At 41.8% G+C, this 21,887-nt stretch overlaps 1 protein-coding gene across 1 annotated transcript in view; it reads right to left on the reverse strand.

Annotated features, from left to right (window-relative positions):
* The window catches only part of ZMAT4 (zinc finger matrin-type 4), a 382,122-nt gene extending 379,066 nt beyond the window's left edge, over positions 1-3,056 (reverse strand). Inside the window, exon 1 of the mRNA XM_033232049.1 lies at positions 2,916-3,056. The gene's annotated coding sequence lies outside the window, so the exon portion shown is untranslated. The remainder of the gene's footprint in view (positions 1-2,915) is intronic.
* Positions 3,057-21,887: the final 18,831 nt, after the last annotated feature.

Consider the following 21,887-nt stretch of genomic DNA (forward strand, 5'->3'; position numbering starts at 1 on the left):
AAAAACAAGACATTGCAAAAGCGTTTACCAAAACAACTAACACAATAGACGTGCTTATTAGACTTCCCCAAAGCCACAAAATTAAATGTTAAAGTAGAAGGCAAAAAGGCTCTTCTCTGATAAAAATTTTAATATGTTTTCAGTCTTATTTCAGGGGGCAATTGTCTTTAACAGAAAAATCAACACAAAATGACAAGATCAAAGTAGGTTGGCAAAAAGATTACTTACGGATATGTTTATGATGAAAAGGGATAACAGAAGGATGACAGGGATGGAGGGACAGAAGAGTAAAGAGAGGACTTTTATTTGCCAGGTAACTCACGCAGAGCTTGGAAAAGCAGAAGGACACAACCCCTTCCCACCATAGTTGGTTAAAAGAGAGAGAGATCCAGTTTGCCCAATTGGGAAGAGGAGAAAACGCTGGGTCTGTGGATGGTGCTTATCCAGGGTCCTGGCCAAAGCCATCATGTTTGATGAAATGACAAGTAACACATTTAATCTCTTGAGCATCCATCGGTCTTTGCATACACAAACAGGCACGCAGCTTCACAAGGAGTTAATTAGCCTAACACCAGCAATTCGATTCTCCAAACTGGATCGCAGCAGAGGCGCTGGGTCCTGGGTTTCACACCTCACCCCATCCAAGGTGAAGCTGTGATGAGGGTGTTTTGCACTTCGTCAATTATTTTTCAGCTCCTAGGATCCTTTTTTTTGGTCTAAAGTTGTTATTTTAATGATCTCTGTTCCGAATGGGGAACAAGAGAGAGGAATGAGGAGGAGGCAGAGGGAAGGAAAGCGAGCGCTCCAGTGTGTCCCACTTGTACTTTCCAAGGCCCCCTCCACCCCCTCCCCCCACACTGCCTCTTCTCTCTGTGCATGAGTCACCCTTCAGGAGCTGTTTCAAATGCCTTACTTTTAATGTTTCTTATCACGATAGAAATCCAACAAACCGGCATCAATTAAAGGGAACCCCCAATTTTGCTATCCTCAAACTCAAAAGCATTTTCTGGTTTCCTTACTGCCTGCATGAAAGCCAAGGTGCTCTCATGCAAGATCCCCCACGTGCAGGGGGCTGCCCCTCCTGGGCTCCCTGGGGTCACGTGCCCCGGAGAGGCCACAGAGGACGACGTCCATGGCTAACCATGCCCAACAGCTGGGAAAAGTTCAGCTTCCACTCCAGGCCCCCCAAACACAAAGGGATTATAATTGGCAGGGCTGCAAATTTGTTTTGTTTACTGTCAGATAAGATGTACAGAAGAGAACGCTGATGGTATTTTGAACCCCATCCCCCCCAAAAAATAGGCAGGCATTTTTTAACCATTGTAAATAGAGCTTCAATAATCACAGTTCCCACCCAAAATAGCTGCCTACAGGAGGTGGAGGAGAATCTGTTGTGGTGGTTAAAGAAAATAAGAATTAAAAAGTGAAAGGGATTTGTGGAGCTGGAGAATCAAGACTATCATCTGCATCTCCGCGGAAGGGTGCCCTGAGGAAGAGGTGTCACTGGAGACTCCCTCCCCGAACATGCATTTCTTGTGGGGACTGGGAATCGAATTCCCTAGCTGCAGGTTTAATGGGAATTGGAGAGAAGAAAATCATCTGAATTCTCCAACACCCCTGGGACTTGGAAGATCTCCCCCAGACTATCAGCTTCAGAGTATCCCGCAGGTAGGCAGCGTACCTGGTGAAGTGCGGTGGGCACACAAGCAGAAGCTGCCTTCGCAGAAGACGAAGGAAGTTCAAGACCAAGCATATTGCCTGCTTCCCCATGGGTCCCTGCTTCCTAGTGGCTCACCTCCCTAACATCTCCCTTTGGCAGAAGCCAAAGGCAGGGGAGGCAGAGGGAGAAAGGAGTTTCCCAAGGGTCTCAGAGCAAGAGAGTCCCTTGAGGTCTCATGATTTAGAACGCTCAAGGGTGCTTCTGGGCTGAACCAGCTGCCTGCCAGGGTGAGCTGTTTTACTTGAAGAGCAGTTAGCAGAAGCAGTGTGGATGGTGACTTCAGCATCACCTCTGCCACAAATGCACCTGTGCACCAAAACTACCTGCGCACCTACAGGGAGCCAGCCCCTCCACCAGCCTCCACCTCCCAGAGCTGCGGGGATGCTCCAGGCCAGACGCCTCTTCTGGGGACAAAAGAGTAAGCTTCAAACAGTACCAAACCGAACTCTCTAACCCGTTTTTTTGTTTTTTTCTTTCTTTTTTTTTTTTCAGGACACCCCAAGCCTGGAAAGTCTTCCAGAGTTTTCAGGAGCTAATTGATTATGTGATTTCTTTTCCTCTGAGAATTGTTTTAATGGTGTGTCACCAAGTTGTCATGTAGGTGCCCACCAGGTCAAACAGAATAGCCCACCCGCACCCCCCACCCCCACCCTGGAGAATGTCTCCTTCCACAAATAAAATGAACTGAGACAGGGCAGGAGGCAGGAAGGAGGCAGAAGTTTGAGGAAGGACTCCAGCTGAAGGTCACAATAGTTTGGGGAAGGCAGATCAAGGTAATACGAAGGGGAGAGACCCTATAGAGGAAAACACAAGCAACCAATCACGTTTCTCGGAACCAGCCTACCCATGATGGGTGCACCAGGAAGCAGCACATCCTGGGATCCAACTTCTTTCACCCAGCACACCCGAATCTCCACCCCAGCCCTGCAGACACCCTAGCCCGAGACCAGACCTATTTGGAGACAGACCTGAGCGCAGCTAATTAGAAGTAGTAAACAAGCCCATTTCTTACCAGCGCAGAAGTTTCCCAAATTGTCCGCTTGTTTTCCTCCCAACAAAAGACAGTGATTTCCCACCTTTGTCACATTTCCTCCCAGAAACTTTTCTTTCTGCAATCCCTCCACCTAGGCTAAACTGCAAAGCCACTGGCAATGGAGACGCAGGCGCTGCACCCCCGGGACACAGGCAGAGGTACCTTTTCCGCGAAGCAGAGGGGCCGGTGCCCAGAGGCCAGCTGCCCTGCCGAGCAGTGGAGCGAAGCTGTGGGCTGGAGCACGCTGAGGATTACGCGTTCCTGTCTCTGCGACCAGACCTTTCGGCAGCTCGGACCAACTGTGCTAGCGATGCACTTAGCAATTATCTGCTGGCGCCGACGCCCCGCCCTCTGCTCTTGCGATTGGCTCTCCAGTCCCGGGCAGGACTGCATTGGTTTCAGCCGACCTCACTCATTGCTTTGGCTCTTACTATTATCTAAGCCATCAAAGGAAATAATTCCATGTTTCATTGACAACCTGTAAGGCTCTCCTCCAGCCCAATGTGGGGGCAGGACCCGGGAGGCCAGTGGAGAGAGGGGAGACGAGTGGGAAAAGGTGGGGGAGCGGGGTGGGGGAAGGAGGTGGAGGGGAGAGGAAAAGAACAAGAAGGTGTGGGGAGTAGGAGGGTAGGAGGGAGAGAGAGAGAGAGAGATGGAGCTATCAAGCAATCAGATTCTTGCTCCAGCATTTTAACTTCCACAAAACAGAGCCCATAGCAACAATTTTCTGGCTTTCTTTTTCCCCCTAACTGGTAAATGTTGCTGAGGGCAGACAGAATAATAACTATGGGGTGTCTGCCGGCATGAGACAGACTCTAGAAAGCCGAGCAAGGTTGAGGACTGAAGGAATGGAGTAATGCTTTTCACAGGGCCACCTTGGAGGGCATGTGAAGGTCATGGCAGATTGTTTGGAGAGCATGGTAGGTGCATACCTGGAGTCTATCAGTACTTTATCTCACAGTCTCCCTCATCTCCCAACCTGCGGAGACAATTTTCCTTTGCACCCTATCCAAAGAGTCTCAGAAGAGCTTTTCTTAAAGTCCATAAAGCTCTAGCGTTTCTCACTGTTCTCACTGAGAGGTCCAGAGAGCCAAGCATTCTAGAGCTAATGATTCTGCTGGGACCCTCACTTTGGTTTATTCTGACACGGTTTAAATTAATCGCTTAGACTTTCATGGACGGCCTAAGCACAGGAAGAGAGAACATACCCATCAAAGGGTGGGAACAGCTTAAACACCTTTCCTTGTTCACCAAGAAATCATAAAGTCTCACCCCAGTTAAAATGGCTTTTATCCAAAAGACAGGCAATAACAAATGCTGGCAAGGATGTGAAGAAAAAGGAATGAACCCTCTTACATTGTTGGTGAGAATGTGAATTAATGCCACCACTATGGAGAACAGTATGGGGGTTTCTCAGAAAACTAAATGTAGAGCTACCATATGATCCAGCAATCCCACCGCTAGGTGTATACCCCCCAAAAAGAAATCAGTATCTTGAAGAGATACCTGCACTCCCATGTTTATTGAAGCACTATTCACAACAGCCGACATCTGGAAGCAATGTAAGTGTCCATCAACAGACAAATTAGATGAAGAAAAGGTGGTACGTATACACAATGAAGTACTATTCATCCATATAAAGGAATGAGATCCTGCCATTTACAACAACATGGATGGAACTGGAGGACATTCTGTTAAATGAAATAAAACAGGCATGGAAAGGCAAACTTCACATGTTTTCATTCATTTGTGAGAGCTAAAAATTAAAACAATTGAACTCATGGACATAGAGAATAGAATGATGGTTACCAGAGGCCAGGAAGGGTCGGGGGGAGGGGAGGAATGGTTACTAGGTACAAAAATAGAGTTAGATAGAATGAATAGGATCTAGTATTTGATAGCACAACAGGGTTATCACAGTCAGCAAAACATATTATACATTTTTAAACAACTGAAAGAGTACAATTGGATTGTTTGTAACAAAAGGAAATGCTAAATGCTTGAGGTGCCAGATACCCCATTTACCCTAATGTGATTATTACACATTGCATGCCTGTATCAAAATATCTCATGTACCCCATAAACATATACACCCACTATGTACCCATAAAAATTAAAAATTAAAAACATTTTAAAAAGAAATCATAAAGCACAAATTTTGACCTTCCTCTCTCCTTAATGTATTTGTCACCATATGGAAAAGACATCATTTGGCAACTAAATGTTCTTAACTAGGTAGAATATTTATTATTAATGTTTCTAAAATAAAAGAGCTTTTATAAATTAATAAGTAAAAGACCTATGACCCAATTCAAAAATGGCAAAGGACAAAATTGGCTGAATTTTTTAAGAGAGAATTATAAAGAGGTCTTTTAAAGAAAGCTTTTAGAATATCAAATTTCAGATGATCCAGAAACTAATCCTTCAGCCTTCTCATCCTAGGATCTCCAGGTCTTTGGTGAGGCTATGGTTCCAGTCCTGCCCTGGCCTCCCCTGGGGCCTTGAACAACTGTAGTCCTTATCTTCAGCTGCACCCTCTGAAGCAAATGGCAGGCACCCCAATGCCTTGTATGGTGACTTTCTATTTCATGCATACATGCCTGGCTTCCCTAAACACATTTCAAGCCCTGTAAAGACAGAGATGGTATCATACACATCTTTATCACTCCACAGATAGCACCTGGCACTCAGTAAGTGGTCTGACTACTAAAACCCAATTCAAAGCATCCAGGGTGCACAGCCCTGAGCCTCATGCGGTCCTCATTCAACTCGATTACTCTTCCAGCTGAGCAGAGTGTGGACAGGGCCCACTCTGGAGTCCAGCAGCTAAAAATTCAGGACTAACCACTGTGAAAAAAGGCAGCTCCAGAGTCACTTGGAGCTCTCACTACATGTTCTCTCTGGAAAATGAGGCAGGTCTTCACCCAGCGCCTTCCTTCTCCCTCAGGCATTTGAAGGATATGAAAGGATGTGGGATGCGCATTTTACTTGTGAGGTATAACCTCAAAAAATGAAGTCATTTCCATAATGGCTTTCCAAATATCAGCATGAGTAGAGAAGAGTGGCCGTATGTTAGGAATTCAAAACTAGGGCAAGGGATGTAACAAAATATTTGTTTTCTATTTCATTCCTTTGTCTAGGTGAAATTCATGCAAAGGCGCAATAATGAAACTAAACTTAGCTATACATTTGAAATTGACACTGTCCTAGAAAATCTGGTGTGTTCAGTCATGGTGTAAAAATCATAAGTAACACTTTTATTATTTAAGCAGTACGAGTTTTCCTTTCGAGTGAAAGTAGGCTTCAGCTTTGTGCCTTCATAGTATCTCTTTTTCCTCCCCCCCCCAAGAAAATAAGAGACATAAACTAAATTATAAGAACTCTCTTGAGTACCTATCAAAGGTTTAGTTGTCCCTGAAGGAAAAGGAAAACATTTCAAGTGATTTTATAAAATGCTTTGTCTAAAACAGCATGTCCTTACATGTACTTTTTGCCTTTTGAAGATGAGAGAGAGAGAGAAAGAAAGAGAGCAAGCCGCAAACAGTTGTTTATGTCAGTGTCTTTTAAACTGCCTGGTCATAAAATATTCTCTTTGAGAGAAGGATGCTTCCTTTGTGTCCCATAGATCAACCGCTTAATTCTGAGAGTTAGAGAATGAATATTAAGTATGAAGATTCCACTGGTACTTGCATTTGTATTAAATATCAGCTCCACACAATTTAAATTCACTGGGGTATGAAATGTACCAAATTCCATTTTGTGGGCCATACTCAGCAAAGCAGTCCATTTTGATTTAACAGTTTCAGGACATTAATGGTCGGAAAGGCTTTTGGGGGTTCCTGTTCCATTTTGAGTAATTAGGTAAAGAATGTGGGTTTCTTTATTAAAACACCAATTACATAGCAGCCGCCAGAACCACCATCTTGCTTGTGGGTAACCACTTGCTACAACAAATAACCATGACCTACAGTAGGAGGATGGAGAAATCTTGCATCTACTTGTCCGTTTATGCCATTTTCTCAGTTATCATTTATTTATGCCAAATTCTGTTTCTAAAAGGGAGAAGAGGAGAATAAATTTAGGCAATGCCAAGAAAGAGGGAAATGTGTGAAAACAAGAGGGAAAAAAAGAGGGTGACTTTCAACACTACATCTTTGCGTATTGACTTCAGCCATACAATACTATTTCAGTGAAAACATAGTATTAGCAAGATTTCTTGAACCCAGCATTGGAAGAATGAAAGGTTGTTCAGAAAACTTCTCCCAGCACAGCCTGCTAAGTAAAGAAACCTGGAGAAACATTTTCTCAGCTTTCGGTTCTAGCTGATAGCTGTTGTGAAATCAAACTCCCTCCCCCTCCACCCCCACCCCTACTCCCACCATGAAAATCAAACCTGTGGAGCCAATGACATTTCAACAAAGCATAAGAGGAGATTGTGGCTGCCAGGAGGGTGTCAGTCACCGTGAACCATTCTCAATGATTTCATTAATTACTAATGAGTCTTTAGAAAGTTGGTATTAGAATATATAGGCTTCATGAGGTTTGAAAACAGTAAGGATATTTTATTATTTAACATATTCTGAAGAATTAGAGCAGGTGATTTTGTTTCTTTAAATCACAATCATATTCATTAGTGAGCCAGAGTTGTAAATAATCTGAAAAAGAGAAATAGGAAGACAGAGACAGAGACAGATGGAGAGATAGAGAGAGATTTGCAAAGCTAGATTGCCCACCTAAATTCTGTTTTCCTTCAGTTAAATTCTTCATAAGAAATACAGAGCTGAAAGCTGTCATGAAATATTGTCCAGCGATGCAACAATTGACAGGAGTAGGGAAGCTGAATTAAGAAGGTCAGCTTGCCTTCTGTGAGGCTGGCAGACCACGTGTACTGTGAAGCACCCTTCTTAGAATAAAGGTCTGCACACATGGAGACAGCTGTTGGACCCCTGCCAGCTAGGACCCACATTCTAACATAACTGCTTTCTTGAAAGAACCCATCAGGCATGTGTTTACAACACCTGCCACACACCGTTTCCTCATTTATAAAGTAGAGTAGTCATTGTTTCTAAGGCTGTTGAGAGAATGATGGCAAATAAACCTACAAAGGAAGAGGCAGATGTCCTCACCCTTGATGTTAAGCCTAGTGACAATAGCAGCAATGTCTTGGCATGGGTCAATATTCATGTGATGCATAGCCACTTGGCTGTCCTAGACCAGATGCCACATCCACTCTTGGGGTAGGACCTGAAGATGCTCAGAGGGGCAGGAAACCTGCTCTGGGCATAAGGGGACAGCTGCAGGAAATTGTTGCCTAAGGAAATTCTCAAACTGTTCCACTGATTTATGCCGCTCTGGAAGAGAGGACCTGCGCATGTAAAGGTGTCATCCAAGTGACCTGCCACAAGCCAGAATTTCTTCAAATGTTGCTCTATTATTCAAATCATGTGGACTTTGTATTCTACTCCAAAATATGTCAACTTTGATATATGAGTTAAAAGAATAATTTGGGCTGGGTGCAGTGGTCCACACCTGTAATCCCAGCTCTTTGGGAGGCCGAGGGACCAGCCTGGCTGACATGGTGAAATCCCCTCTCTACAAAAAATATAAAAATTAGACCGGCACGATGGTGCACACCTGTAGTCCCAGCTACTAGGGAGGCTGAGGCAGGAGAATGCCTTAAACCCGGGAGCCAGAGGTTGCAGTGAGACGTGATCACTCCCCTGCACTCCAGCCTGGGCGACAGAGCAAGACTCCAACCCCCCAAAAAAAAAAATTAAATTAAAAAAAATTTTTTAAAAACCCATGTTTCCATGGTGCAGACCTTTCCAACCCCTTCCTTGTACGTGCAGGCACACACCTATGTGGACACACTGTGCACATTCTCCGTTGCCGCCTGCTTTGATCAGTCTGTGGTCCCCTTCATTCCATTTCTCTATATTTTGACTCAGTTAATACCCAAACCTGAATTGACCAGCCGAGACTGCACCACTGCACTCCAGCCTGGGCAACAGAGTGAGACTCTGTCTCAATCAATCAATCAATCAGTAGATTTGCCCCAAATATTTGTGTAGCACTGACTTTCCAGAAACACACTCCATATTGAAGGAGGCTGGAGTTTAAGCATCCCAAGCCTAAAGCCCCTAGTTTGCCCGCTGCCTGGCTTCCAGAGATGGGTGAGATCTGGCCCCATCCTATCTGCCTAATGTTGTTCTACTCTCATCTTCATGTACGCCAACTGAATCACAGCCTTCCCATGAGTCTGCACATTCTGACCTCCTGACCTGCCCATGGCTGCCTCAGCTTCTCCCTACCACCCCGCCTCCTCGTGTGAGATTGCAGTCATCCTTGAAGGACCAGCCCACATCTCCCCTTCCCTCACTATTCCTGTCTGCCCAGCCCTTTCAATTGTACCCTGCACCACACAATTTAAAATCAATCACATTCTTGTTTGTATTTTCATTATTGTTTCCATAGGAACCACCCCCACCCCTCACCCCTGCCATTCACAATGATGCCCACAGCAGTTAGAATCCTCCTAGACAAACATGTAGAAATCCCAGCAATGGAGAGTTGATGAGAAAGTGGGCAGATCTGCTCTATTCACAGCTGGGGAAAACTGACCACTTTAACAAAAGGAAGGACCCTCAGGTAACATCTAGCCCAAAGGTAGCTCAGGCCTGTTCAGAGCACTCAGGAGACAGTGAAGTATTCCATCTTTGGGACACACAAGTCCCAGTCAGCATCCATTGAAAGCAAAGCACCAAAAGCATCAAGATGGTGGCAGGACCTCATTTTCCCTCTTCTTTAGTCTCTTACTCTTTCTTCAGCAAGGAAGGAGCTTTAGTAAGGCCTGAGCAGTTGTGCTTTAGCAAAACTGCATGTACGTTACCCAGGAAAAGTATTAATGACAAACACAAGCAAGGAGGCACTGGTCTGCCGTGAAGCTGGATTTGGAGGAAGCACTTTCTATCTCAGTGTTGCAGGGCAGGTATATTAGCCCCCTTTGAAATAAAGAAGGAGTCCTGGGGATGGGAGAGGCTGGGGTAGAAAAACTGAAGGGAGATGAGAAATTAATTGAAGTGGAAGGCAAGAAAGGGATGGAACTCCTGGATGCTCAACAGAAGTGGTCACTGTTAAGATGGAACGAAGTGATCACTATTAAGACGGAAAGGTAATTGATTGATTGATGGAAAAAGCAAACCAACATTTTTGAAGAATCCTCTGTACTCTGCATGTTCAGGACGGGTTCATACTAGGAGTCTTCTCTGACCAGTGATGAGCTGCGCCTCTTTCCAATCACTGCAGCACAGCCAGTTGGTTACAATATAAGGTGACTCGGGTAAATAGTTGATATTATGGTGATACCCAAAATTATTAAGGAAAAATGAGATTGTGCTAATTTATAGTCCCTTCAAGAGAGCATCACGTGTCTAGAAAAGACAGATCTCAAGAATAACTCTCTCTACAAGAGTTTACTATATGATAGTTGCCTTCAATAGAAGGTAGCCACAATAGAAGCTATCTCAAACATCTACTTATTTCAAAGGTTAAAAAATACAAAATGCTTAGGACAAATACCTAATGCATGCAAGGCTTAAAACCTAGATGACAGGTTGATAAGTGCAGCAAACCACCGTGGCACGTGTATACCTATGTAATGAACCTGCACGTTCTGCACATGTATCCCAGAACTTAAAGTAAAAGTTTACAGAAAAATCCAAAATGCTGTGAAGTGGAAATTAACTACACATCCCAGTCACAGGCTTTGGTTACCTAAATGTTTAGTTTTGTTTAGACTTAGATAAACACTCTTATTGCCCCATCCAGGGCTACTTAGAACCACTCCCCAGCACCTGAACCATCTCTTCCAAGCTATTCCTCAGAAGATGGGAAGACAGGGCAGTTTCCTCTGTAACAGCTCCCAGAACTGCAGCTTCCACTGGTTTCTTCCCACCATTGCCCCTCTTGGTTTGCTGGGACAGTGCTGAGCCTTTTATTCTATGTCTTTGCCAAAGGCTTTGAACAGGCCTTCTCAAACAGGAGCTGATAAGATTCTGATAGGTTCCCCCCATTTCCCTCTCTCCACCAAATAAAAAACAAAACCTCTTTTCTTCTCCTTAATGAGAGTTGCTTCTATTTCAACACCTAGTTTATTAAGTGACCAGACACTTCTTTGTGTGCATGTGTGTGTGTTTTATTATTCACTGTATTTATTGAAGAGTTTTAAATCCTGTTCATCATTTTATTTTATTTTTTCTTTTTCTTTTCTTTCTTTTTTTTCTTTTTTTATTATACTTTAAGTTTTAAGGTACATGTGCATAACATGCAGGTTTGTTACATATGTATACATGTGCCATGTTAGTGTGCTGCACCCATTAACTCTTCATTTACATTAGGTGTATCTCCTAATGCTATCCCTCCCCCCCTCTCCCCACCCCATGACAGGCCCCGGTGTCTGATGTTCCCCTTCCTGTGTCCAAGTGTTCTCATTATTCAATTCCCACCTATGAGTGAGAACATACGGCGTTTGCTTTTTGTCCTTGCAATACTTTGCTGAGAATGATGGTTTCCAGCTTTATCCATGTCCCTACAAAGGACATGAGCTCATCCTTTTTTATGGCTGCACAGTATTCCATGGTGTATATATGCCACATTTCTTAATCCAATCTATCATTGATGGACATTTGGGTTGGTTCCAAGTCTTTGTTATTATGAATAGTGCCTCAATCAACATATGTGTGCATGTAAAGACACTCCTTTTAAGAAATGAGGTCTCACAGTGTCACCCAGGCTGGACCTCCCAGGCTTAAGCGATCCTCCCATCTCAGCCTCCCAAGTAGCTGGGACTATAGGTGCAGGCCACCACACAGCTATTTTTTAAAATTTTTGGTAGAGATGGGGTCTCACTGTTGACCAGGGTAGTCTTGAACTTTTGGACTCAGGGCATCTGCCCACCATGGTCTTCCAAAGTGCTGGGGTTGTAGGTCTGAGCCACAGACATTTTTTTTTTTTTTACTTCACTTTATCATTATAAAAAGGGGGAGGAGGGGCTGTTTTAAACAAGGTCTCTTCCCACGTGGAAAGTGTAGGGAAAGCCCAATCACGACCAACAACCCTAGAGAACAGGGCAGGGGGGCGGGTTTTAAGCTGTAGCAGATGACAGATGGGCTGCCTATAAAGAGGCGATCTTGGATCCTAGACTGGAAGGCAACACCAGGCCCTCCACGGATCTTAGGAAATAGGAAGCTCCCCTTGTCCTGTTGGAATTGTGTCAAACATTGTTCCTGCAAGCGAGGCTTCCATGTCTCCTGGAGATTCCCTCACATCTTTCTTCCCTTCCTTATACTTCCTAGATTCCTTTTCAGTTTCCCACATTAGACCCTCATGATAGATATTCCTAAAGGTAACTACTTTCTCTTACAAATCAGCCTATGCTGATTATTGAGCCAGTGAGAAGAAAGGGGACATGAAAATCTCATCGCTAATCTTACTGGAGGGAATGCAACTCCACCTCTTCACTAGGTTTCCTGGGAGGGGGGGGGGGGAACAGATCAGCAAATACTTAATTTTTTAAAGATTTTAGGCTAAAAGTTATTTATGAGACCAGTATGACATAAAGTCGTAGCATAATGACTACAGAACACATTACTAATTTTTCTCAGGAGTTGGGTTGTGGGGGATTATTCTCAGGTAACCTCAGCAAATGATTCCTTAGTGTTGAAATTCATCAAAATTACTCCCATTTCTAATCAGGATGGGTTGTCTGAGGGGGGTCAAGGATCAAGAAAGTGACAGATGAGGAAGAAAAGAATGATGGTGCCAACATTTCGGTTTAAATCCTCTTAACATCAGTTTTACAAAATGTCTGAGTGATGGAGTTTCAGAATCCAACTCTGCCTTTTAGCTATTAAAAAACTGTTAAGAAGGGCTTAGACTTCCAGAGGAAAGCTTTGAAATCGACACAAGCTCCTTAAGAAAGCCTCCACAGCCCAAGATATTGAAGGGCTAGAAAAGGACAGAGCTGCCAATGTATTTAGAGCAACGCCACTGCCATGCATAGGGCTGGCCTTAAATCTTTTTTCCGACTTCCAAGGCACTGCTAGGCTTCTGTGATTTACAGCATCTAGGAACCAGTGTTCTCTTCATGATTCTTCCTCCTTGGTGCAACTGAGAGCAGCATTTGTGTAAGGAAATATGGTTCTTCTGCCCTTGTAATGGGCACAGAGGAGTGGCCTGGTCTGCAGGAGTAAGAACACAAATGTGGATTCATGATTGGAAGTTTTAATAAAGCTTATAGTCAGTTCCACCGGAAGTCCTAGCTGGAATTCACCATCCTGACTGGTTCAGAAAATACTTTCTGAGGTTATGATGTAATCACAAATCTTCTTGGAGATTAGGCTTAGAAACTATGTCTGGACTCCTCATCCTGATGCTGAAGGTCTTGAGTGGTAAATAAACAAAAGTTCGCCAAAGAGCCCTGGCCAACAGAACATTCTGAGTCCCAAGAAGATCAGCAAAAACTGTTTTTCAAGAGGTGTGAGGGGCTGGGCCTGGTGGCTCATGCCTGTAATCCCAGCACATTGGGAGACGGAGGAGGGCAGATTACCTGAGGTCTGGAGTTCGAGACCAGCTTAACCAACATGGTGAAACCCTGTAGACACTAAAAATACAAAAATTTGCTGGGTGTGGTGGTGGGCACCTGTAATCCCAGCTACTTGGGAGACTGAGGCAGAAGAATCGCTTGAGTCTGGGAGACAGAGGTTGCAGTGAGCCAAGATTGTGCCACTGTACTCCAGCCTGGGCGATAGAGTGACACTCTGTCTCAAAAATAAAAATAAAAATAAAAAGAGGTATGAGGCTGTAACTGGAAGGATCTAAGCGAGCAGCTTCCTAACGTGACCAGAGCACAGGGGCTGATGCACACTAGGGCTCCGTAAGTATTAATATTTATTGAAGAATGAATGAATGGATGAATGAACGAATGAATTGTATCATTGACTTAAACCTTGGCCCATGTAGCATGACCTTTCATTTCCAAGTATGTTTGCAGGAAGGATTTTCTTTCTTGACTTCACATTCAAGGACTAGGAATGTCTCCTAAACATCACATCTTTATAAGTTTCTATACACACAAGCAACTCTACCTAAAGCTACCATCAACTTTTCCAACTTATCTCCTCAAACATCTCCACAAAATATTGAGGGGTCCCTAACCTAGCCTGCAACTACCTCAGGATGGTGGGATATATGTCATTAACAAAAGACCTGCTTAATGATTTAATATGAGTTGCTCTGGGAGATGCATCTTACTTCATTGCTGCTTGTTTATTTCTGATCACTGCTAAGGCCACTGGTGTTTTTGAGAGATTTTATTGAAGAGTTCTAGTTTTAGAGAAGAGTTCTAAGCTATATGAGTGTGCTTGCATTCATCATCTCAAGCTACCATTACAAAATATCACAGACCAAGTGCAGACCGAGTGGCTTAAACAAAGGAAGCTTAGTTTTGCACAGCTCTGGAGGCTGAAAGTCCTAGATCAAGGTCTGTCAGGGTCAGGTTCTGGGGAGGGCTCTTTTTCCAGCTCACACATGGCAGTTTTCTGGCTGTGTCCTCACATGGTAGGGAGAGAGGAAGCTCCTTAGTGTCTCTTCATTATGAGGACACTAATCCTGTTGATTAGTTGGTATTTCTTCATATAAGGACATTAATCCTATGGAATCAGGGTGGGCCCTAGTCTTATGGCCTTGTTTAACTTTAACTACTTTCATAAAGGCCCTATTTCCAAATATAGTCACATGGGTGGGCGAGTTAGGGCTTCCAACATAAATTTGGGTAGGGGAGGGATACAATTTAGTCCATGGGAGTGTTCTGTCACCTCATTAAAATATTTTGAGTATAGGCCAGTCATGGTGGCTCACGCCTGTAATCCCAGCACTTTGGGAGGCTGAGGTGGGCGGATCACCTGAGGTCAGGTGTTCGAGACCAGCCTGACCAACATGGAGAAACCCCATCTTTACTAAAAATACAAAATTAGCCAGGCATGGTGGCACATGCCTGTAATCCCAGCTACTTCGGAGACTGAGGCAGGAGAACTGCTTGAATCTGGGAGGCAGAGGTTGCAGTGAGCAGAGATCACACCATTGCACTCCAGCCTGGGCAACGAGAGTGAAACTCCATCTCAAAATATATAGTTTGAGTAAATTCTCCATGAAGATGAAAAAATGGAAAGGATGAGATTCCAACATCTTTTACCTTTCGAATTGTGATTGTTCGTGGTTTCTGTAAACTGTCTTTTCTTTCCTTTTATTTTGCCTCTCCTTTTTCTTGTCACTGTTGTTGCCATTAAGTTCACTAATTTTCAACATTTGAACATTAAAACAAAGCGTGGGACATAAGCCCGACTATTTGTAGGTTGCAATAGATGATATCCTGCTCCACTGGCAACCTCCCCTCCTGCCTGCTATCTTCCTGCCTTTCAGAGCCTCCAACTGCGTCTTTGGTCTTTAGAGCCTCCTCCAGAATCCCGGTCTGCATACTTCTCCTTGAACTCCTCCTCCTATTCCTGGCACGCTCTGCCGTTCCAAGTCCTACAGCCTGTCTCCCCTGTCACATGAACAGGCACACTCTGAAGGAAGAGAGATCTCTTCCACTGGGAGATCTCTGTGGGCGGAGGGTCTTACAGAAAGTGGTGCTCAATAAATGCATCCAGAAAGAATAACATTTCTAACATAATTGCTGTTTTCATAGCATAGCAGATGGAAGAAAAAACTAGTGTACCGATATTTGGCTCATTCTTTTTAATCTGGCAAGAACCGGATCAGGAGTCTGCAGATCTGGCGTTAATTCTCACCTATGTCATTTTCTACCCAGAGCTTCTCTAAGCTTCAGCTTCCATGACTTTAAAAGGTAATCAGCACCTATCTTAAAACGCTTTTAAGGAGGGTTATTACATTAGCTAATGTAGCTAAATTAATCAACACAGTGCTAGACATACAATAGTTCTCAATAAATGTATTGTGAGTTTGAATAATGTTACATGAGAGTAATGCATTACTTCCTGTTAATTTATATATCGAAGAGTGCCAAACCATTCACTACTTTTCAGGTGAACTCTCCTTCAGTGAAGTACATTGCTACAAAGTATATTATAGTTTATTCCTTAAGAATTTTAAAATAGTTCATCTTAAGACTGTTACTTGAAAGGAGTTTTGGAGACCAAAGATGATAGTAATTTTTTATTTGTTAGGTATTACTTAGCAAAAAAATTATCAATCCTTTTAAATATGAATATTAATTCAAAAGAGACCATTCAGAAACAACGTAAGGAGGAAATTAAACAATAAGTACAACTCGGTTCTTTTAACACTTACCGAACTCATGCTAATCTGACCTGATTTTATTCTCCCAAATATTAGAGTAGAAAATTCTTTCAAATGAGTTTATACATTACTTTTCTACTCAAGAATCTTTAAGATCTGGATACTGACTTGAGCATTTTAGGGACATGTGTCAGTTTAGCATCAATAGTTTTTAAAATACTATATAACAGAAACTATTTGATACAACTAGTGTTTTGAAGAAAATTCCTTAAGAATGCATTAATAAACAAGAATGCCTTGAATGCTTTTATTTATTAATAGTCACAATAAAATAAAAATAAATATACCACAAATTAGAGACAACAAAATACACCTACAGTAAATTGATGTTTAATTAAAATAATACCAGAAATTAATAAATTTGGAACCTAAAACTGGAAGAATTCCTAAATTATGACTCTTTGACTAAAGCAGACACTGAAATTAATAAATTGCTACCTCACCCAATCAAGTAAAAGAGAGAAGTACAACTATTCAACATAATAAAAAATAAAATGGAAATAACCTCAAATATATGATGTTTTAAAATATGCATACATTGTGGAATGGCTAAATTGAACTAATCAGCATATGCATTCCCTCATGCAAGTACTTTTTTGTCATGAGAACACTTACTTATCTACTCTTCTCATGATTTTCAAGTATTCAATACATCGTTATTAACTATAGCCACCATGTTGTACAATAGATCTCTTGAACTTATTCCTCCTAACTGAAATTTTATATACTTTGACCAACATATATTTTATATACTTTTTAATAATTTTATTATATACTTTGACCAACCACCAACCAGCAATTCTTCTTGATAAATTTTATTTTATTTTATTTTATTTTATTTTTGAGATGGACTCGCTCTGTCGCCCAGGCTGGAGTGCAGTGGCGCGATCTCGGCTCACTGCAAGCTCCGCCCCCCGGGTTCACACCGTTCTCCTGCCTCAGCCTCCTGAGTAGCTGGGACTACAGGCGCTGCCACCACGCCCGGCTACTTTTTTGTATTTTTAGTAGAGACAGAGTTTCACCGTGTTAGTCGGGATGGTCTCGATCTCCTGACCTCGTGATCCACCCGCATCGGCGTCCCCAAGTGCTGGGATTACAGGCGTGAGCCACTGTGCCCCACCAAAAATTTTTAATGATATAGGTTACTTAATGATAATGGTTACTTAATAAAAAATATAAAACTCATATATGTATATTTGTGTATATCCATGTACAGCGATCACCACAAAAGCCAGATAAATGTAGAAATGTAGCAACTGGCCGGGCGCGGCGGCTCAAGGCTGTAATCCCAGCACTTTGGGAGGCCGAGACGGGCGGATCACGAGGTCAGGAGATCGAGACCATCCTGGCTAACACGGTGAAACCCCGTCTCTACTAAAAAAATACAAAAAACGAGCCGGGCGAGGTGGCGGGTGCCTGTAGTCCCAGCTACTCGGGAGGCTGAGGCAGGAGAATCGCGTGAACCCGGGAGGCGGAGCTTGCAGTGAGCTGAGATCCGGCCACTGCAATCCAGCCCGGGTGACAGAGCGAGACTCCAGCTCAAAAAAAAAAAAGAAATGTAGCAACTATTCTCATTCACATCAGAAACAGAATAGGTATATCTATTACAGCCATTTTTATTTAACATTGTTCTGGAGACACTAGCCTATATAATTATATGAAAGAAAAAAGAGGTATGGATTTGGGGAGAAAAGAAGTACAACTGTTATTATCTGCACATAATACTATTGTATACTTGGAAAGCATAAGAGAATAGTTACAAAGAGTACAAATAAGAAAATTGATAAAGATGACTGAGTAAATAATTAATATATCAAACTAAATAACTTTTATATAAATAAAAATAGAAATTGTTTGGGAGATATAATGAAAGTATACTAACAATAAAGTAAAATACCTAGAAAATATGTTAAAAATGTGTAAAAATCTATGTAATTAAAACTTTAAAATGCAATTGACAGACATAAAAGAACAATTTAATGAATAAAATGAGTGCCATGTTCTTGAAGAGAAATATGCAGCATCATAAAGATGTCAATTATCCCAAGTTAATCTTAAAAATAGGGTAACCCACAGTGTTTTGGGAGGAAGAGGGGCAAAGTGACAAACTGATTTTATTTTTCATAAAAAAAAAATAAGCAAGAAGAGTGAGAAATTTTTTTTCAAGTAGAACCCCAACAACTATTAAAATATGTTGTAAACTATAGGAATTAAAATAGTGTAGTGTTTCTTGACTAAACAGACCAATTAATGGCTTCAAATAGAAAGGGCAGAAGTAGACGCAAATTCATGTAATAAAGATAGCATTTCAAATGAGTAAACGTGAACTCTTTTATAAATAATATTGGAACAGCTGGGTAAACATCTGCAAAAATAAAGCTGTATTCTTTAGTGCATATTTTACATAAAATAAAGTTTAGATGTATTAAAATTTTAAATACAATAATGGAACTATTAAAAGTACTCAAAGTATACTGTAAGATTTCATATTATAGTTTTTAATGTGTCTAAGTATGACACAAAATCCAAACACAGATAAAGAGAAAAGTCCATATATTTGATCACAACAATAAAAAACTTCTGCAAAGTCAATGGGATGGGGGATCGGGAGACAAGCAACAAAATGGAGAAAATATTTATGCATAATAGAGCAGATAAACAGCTGATTTCTATGGTTTATAAAGATTTCTTATAAATCAGTAAGGGAAAAGACCAGTAACCAGTAGGAAAATGAGCAAAAGCAACAGAATATTTTTTCCTGTGAAAACTCTTAAACATATAAAAGAATACTCAACCTAACTCCAAATGCAGATTTTAAAAAAACGCAATCAGATATTTTTCACCCATCACAATTTCACTTAGCCTGAATGTTTAAAAAGATAAACAGCTTGATAATGCTATGTGTTGACTGTACTGCGGGCAAACAGGCCCTCCATTTTTCGCTAGTGGTATAGAAAGTTGGCAATATCGAGAAAATGTAAGATGTGTCCCCTTTGTCCCTATAATTTCATTTCTAGGAATTTATACTACAGTTATATTCCCACATGTGTGAAATTATGTATGTACAAAGATATTTATCACAGCATTGTTTGAAAGAGCAAAAAAGAGGACATGACCCAAATGTATTAAATAAATTATAGTACTTCCAGACAATGCAAGACTATGCAGCCATTTAAGAAGAAAGAAGCCACTCAGTGGGGCCTGATATGTCAGTAATCCCCAAGGTGCATTGCTAAATAATAAAAGCAAGATGAAGAATGCCATGAATAGAGTGTTAACAGCTGTGTAAGAACAGAAAGAGAAAGAGCAGTGCACATTTGCAAATATGCTTGTGCATGCATGGAATACCCTGGAAGGCCACATGAGGCTCATCAGCAGTGGGTGAGTCCCACCAGGAAGGGGTGCTGCCCAGCCGGAGCCAGGGTGAGATCCAGATGCTTTCCTAAGTCTAGAGCTTTTGTAACTTTCTGATTTTGTATCGTCTGTACATATTGTTTTAAAGAACAAAACACTGGGCACAGTGGCTCACGCCTGTAATCCCAACACTTGGGAAGCTGAGGCAGGAGGATCACTTGAGTCCAGGAGCTTGAAACCAGCCTGGGCAAGATGGTGAGATCCCATCTCTACAAAAATATATAAAATTTAGCTGGGTATGGTGGTGCATGCCTGTGGTCCCAGCTACTCAGAAGGCTGAGGTGGGAAAATTGCTTGTGCCTGAGAGGTGGAGGCTGCAATGAGCCACAATCATACCACTGCACTCCAGCCAAGGGGACAGAGCAAGAGCCTGTCACAAAAATAAATAAATAAAATAAAATAATGTTTGAAGTCCTTGACTTTATTCTTTTCTTTAATGAGACCTTACTGTTTACAACTAATAAAAAAAAAGAGTGTTCAACATAGGGAGAAAGTAAGGTTTTGAAGTTAAATATCAAAGAGGAATGGTCATAAACTAGAAAAGCAAGTGTTCTCTACCTTTTCTGTTTTCTCATCCGCACATCCATACAACTACTCAAAAATAATATTTACTGAAAAAGACATGATTTTAATCTTTTTATGGCTGAATAGTATTCTGTTGTGTATACATACTACAATTCCTTTATCCAGCCATCCTTTGATGAACACTTAGGTCAATTCCGTGACTTTGGTGTTGTGAATAGTGCTGCAATCACCCTGCAAGTGCAGGTATCCCTTTGATATAATGACTTCTTTTCCTCTGGGTAGATACCCAATAGCGAAATTGCTGGGTCGAATGGTAGCTCTGTTTTTAGTTTCTTAAGAAATCTCCATACTGTTTTCCATGGAGGTTGGGCTAATTTACATTCCCACCAACAGTGTATAAGCATTCCCTTTTCTCCACTTCCTCACCAACAGCTGTTATTTTTTGTCTTTTTAGTAATAGTCATTCTGACTGGTTGCCTTTTGCAGTAGCGCAAATGTAACTGGAAGCCATTAGCTTAAGTAAAACAGCTCAGAAACAAAGTCAAATACCATATGTTCTCACTAATGAGGAGTAGCTCAATGATGTGTACACATGGGCATCGAGTGTGGAATGATAGACACTGGAGACTCGGAAGGGTAGGGTGGTGCGCGGGGCGCAGAGATGGGAAGTTACCTAATAGGTACAATGTGCATTATTTGGGTGACGGTTACCCTGAAAGCCCAGACTTCACAGCTAGTCAATATGTCCATGTAACAAAATTGCATTGGTAACCCTTAAACTTATACAAATAAAAAAATATTTAGTGGCTTTTATGCACAACTTTATCTCTGTGAGCACAGGGAAGTCACCCCTACTCTTCCGGCCTCAGTTCTTGCACTTTTGTAATGAGATCTTTGAACCAGATGCTCTCCAAGGTCCCTTTTAACTCCAGAATTCTATAAAACATCACTTTGATCTTTCCCTAAGGTCATTTTATTAACTTGCTTCAACATTAGCCCACAAATTGGGGATTACCAGCTGCTTAGTATTGCTTGAAGCTTCCTCTTCATTTAAATAAAATGGTTCCCTTACCAACTTTTCTCTTAAAGCCAAGTTTATGATACAAACAGATTCTATTTGTGTGTTCCTTTTTTAGTTCCCAAAGCTTGTATTTATATACATCCCAATTTAGATCATTTTCTGTTTTCTAAAAGCCAGTATCTTTCTGGTTCAAACTACACCTAACCAAAATATGGTAATCTTTATGGCTAAGCTGGAGGTATAACGTGTTTTCTTCTCATAGGATTTTTTACAAGACAAGACAATGCTCAGGAAAGAACGTTCCTATTTGCTGTTAACTTCAGTGATTTGCAGAACAGTCCTCTGCCCTGCTTTTCTGAAAGCCACCTGGGGCTCAGGACGAGCTTCTCTTGTGGACCTGGGTGCATTGCTCGCCAGAGAGATCTCTGAAAGGTGGTGCTGCTTTCCAGGGAACTATTTAGCCAATACACATTATCCAGCTCCTCAACCTTTTCATATGATCCCCGCCTGATGGTGCCTTTTGGTGATTTCTGGTAAAGCATCAGCACCTTATCATCTGCTTTAGTGACCAGCTTGGGGAAGTAACGTAAGTCACGACCAAAATATGTCTTGATGGAGCATGAACAAAGCATAGACTTTTTGTGGGGAAAAAAAGGTGTTACTTAGTTTCAAATTGCCATTCAATGATTTGTTAGTAGATGTGGTGACACTGTATAAATTTCTCAGGCTGTTAGACTCTCTATTTTTTAATCTATAAAATAAGAGTACGGGAGGCTGAGGCAGGAGAATGGCGTGAA

The sequence above is a fragment of the Trachypithecus francoisi genome, unplaced genomic scaffold, assembly GCF_009764315.1.
Source record: "Trachypithecus francoisi isolate TF-2019V2 unplaced genomic scaffold, Tfra_2.0 Contig01440, whole genome shotgun sequence".
Lineage (NCBI taxonomy): Eukaryota > Metazoa > Chordata > Mammalia > Primates > Cercopithecidae > Trachypithecus > Trachypithecus francoisi.